Source organism: Pogoniulus pusillus, chromosome 5 (genome assembly GCF_015220805.1).
Source record: "Pogoniulus pusillus isolate bPogPus1 chromosome 5, bPogPus1.pri, whole genome shotgun sequence".
NCBI classification, from domain to species: Eukaryota; Metazoa; Chordata; class Aves; order Piciformes; family Lybiidae; genus Pogoniulus; species Pogoniulus pusillus.
In genome coordinates, this window is record NC_087268.1 from 3,267,504 (window position 1) to 3,270,233 (window position 2,730).

Below are 2,730 nucleotides of genomic sequence, written 5' to 3' on the forward strand. Positions count from 1 at the left end.
CCCTTCCAACCCCTAATATCCTGCGATCCTAATGATATCCTGTGATACTAAAACTGCATATTCCCAAACAGAGATCTGGTCTGTGAAATGGTGCTGAAGAACAGGGGCAGCTCTTCTTCATGCCATTATAGTTTTCTGACAACTGAGCAGATAAGAAACGATGCTGGTATATGGTAAGGTCACAGGTGTGTGACAACAATCTGCATGTTAGTATAAGGAATCCTGAAAGATGCTGCTCCTATCAGTATCTGTGTAATGATGTTACTAATAGAAGGAAAAAGGTATTATGGTTCACAATTTCCACTTATTTCCTGAGGTTTCCTTTTCCTTACTAATTTAAAAGAATCCAAATTCTCCACCTAAATGACAGTTAATCCAAATTCACCTGATACTGGTCTGAAACCTGAACGAGGCAGAAATATTCAACATTTTCATTTCTACTTCATGTAGCCATTTTGTGTTTAGTAGACATGATTATATGTTTTTCATTTTCTGGTTGTTTCATAACTTCACAGGCCAAAACAAATCGTATGCCAGTTTTGCTCCTTTGATAGAAACTCAAAGACAAAGCTCTAAATTTTATTTTTTCTCATTTTAACTTCAGCCTGAGTTCTTCTAAGGTCACAGTTCCTTGGTCAGCTGCAAACCATCAAAAAAGTATTAATATGCATGCTGAACAAACAAACCCCCCCATATTTCTTTACCATTATGTGTTTTGAAGTCTCCAGTGTGTTACTTACCCAATGAAGAAATGAGTTACACAATCTCTAGAGTAGAAAAACAGAACTGCAAAATGAGTCTCAGAAGGCAAATAAATCTGCAGAATTGTCTTGGGTTCAGATAGCTGAACCAGCTAATGGTATTCAATACCATGCTGACATCATGCCAGCTTTATAACAAAAGTGCTGGCCAGAGAGAAAGATCATGCTGCTCGTAGTTCAGATTGCAATGTGAGCTTTCTTCTGGATTTCAGTTTTGAAGTGTTAGCCTCTTCAACTTACTGTCTGTGGGCTTGGGGGGATTGCTTCTGCTTTTTGCAGAAGGTATTGTATGCTGCATTATTCCACTAAACTCTTCTCGTCTCAGTCCACATTGCTTTGGGGATTGTTTTGTGGTTTTTTTGTTCCTGGTTGTGAGGGTGAGTCCTGTTAGAGCAGATTTGCTGGAAATCAGCCACTGGCTGAGATAAACTACTACAACAATGAAGTTTTTTTAATGTATGCACGACTAGGAATGTTAGTGCCATTCTTACTGTTGCTCAACATAGAATCATAGAATCAACCAGGTTGGAAGAGACCTCCAAGAGCATCCAGTCCAACCTAGCACCCAGCCCTAGCCAGTCAACTAGACCATGGCACTAAGTGCCTCAGCCAGGCTCTTTTTGAACACCTCCTCTTTTAACACAGAGGATATTTTGTCAGTCACTGCATTGCCTTCTTCAGCAGCTAAATTAAATGACGTGCTTTAGCCAGCATCAGTTGTTCAAATACATATCTTCATTGTGCTATCTGATCTGGGCATAATGTAATCACCTTTGATTACAGACATTGCTATCACCTGTTAGGCTTGCAATTAATCAATCACCATTTCATTAGTTTCCTGTGGTAACTCATCAGATGCCACCAGGTGATGCCGTTTGCTATTAGCTGGCTGCTGGAGTCTCCTCCCACCCCAGGTGTAGCCACTTTGCCCTCCCTGCCCACTCCCCTTTATAGTCAGCCCCAGGAAAGGCAGAAGCTCCAAGTTCGGCCCATTGTGGGCCAAGGGATCCTCCGCCTGGCATCCCTGGTGAGTGCCCATGGTGTGCACCGGGTGAATTGGTGGAGGATTTCAAAGGCCGGGGGGCCTCGTTGGCCCCCCGGCTGTTAGGGTTAGGCTCAGCAACCATTGCAACATCCATCTTTGTTATGCACTGGTGCTGGGTGTGTGTCTTTGCTGGAGCTGATTTCTTTTGTAGGGTATTTTAGCTGTTTGAGCCTCTCCCCTCAGGCTCTGAGATGACTGCAGGAAGGATGGTGGAGAAGAAGAGCTCTTCAGGCAGAGGAAGAGGTAAGGACAGAGGGGAGCAAGAATTGCTTTAGGAAGGTGAGATCATAGAATCAACCAGGTTGGAATATTTTAGCTGTTTGATGGTCTTGTCCCAGCCTCTGGGGCAGGGATGAAGATGGTGGTGGTAGAGCAGAGCTGTTTAGGCAGTGTGGAAGGGGGAATCAGGGTCTGATTAGAAAAGGTGAGGGTTTAGGGGGGAGCAGGAGCTGCAATGGGTAGGTGAAGAGTGGGGGAAGAAGACCAAGAACTGTTTTTGGCAGATGAGGGGGGGTGGAGGAGGAGAAGCTGCTTGAGGAAATTGAAAGCTGCAGAACTGACATGAATAGCTTAGCTACCCCTTTCTGATCCTGACATTTTGAAATGCTGTTAGGAATATCCATCTGAACTTCCTTCTCTATTGAGGTCTCCTTTACCTTCTACCTTTTGATGACTTTCATTGGTTGTTTTTGTTTTTTTTTTTATGGCTGAGAGTATACGGATCCTGCTGGGTTAGATTTCACTGCAGCTGATCTCCATTGGTAATAAAAGGAGAAAGTGTGTGATTCTTTTTTTTTATTATTGTTGTGGTTGATACTGAATTGTTCCCTGAGTGAATGAATCTTTCAAGTCTAATGTGTATTAGTATAATATGTGCTAATATGTATGTTAATATGTACTTAAGCTGTTTTGTGGTGATGTTAG

At 42.7% G+C, this 2,730-nt stretch overlaps 1 long non-coding RNA gene across 1 annotated transcript; it reads left to right on the plus strand.

Moving 5' to 3' along the window:
• The first annotated feature begins 1,714 nt into the window (after positions 1–1,714).
• Positions 1,715–1,996, plus strand: LOC135175634 (uncharacterized). The gene is made up of 2 exons (XR_010302411.1): positions 1,715–1,788; positions 1,958–1,996. It is a non-coding gene; the product is annotated as an uncharacterized LOC135175634 (long non-coding RNA).
• The last annotated feature ends 734 nt before the right edge of the window (positions 1,997–2,730 follow it).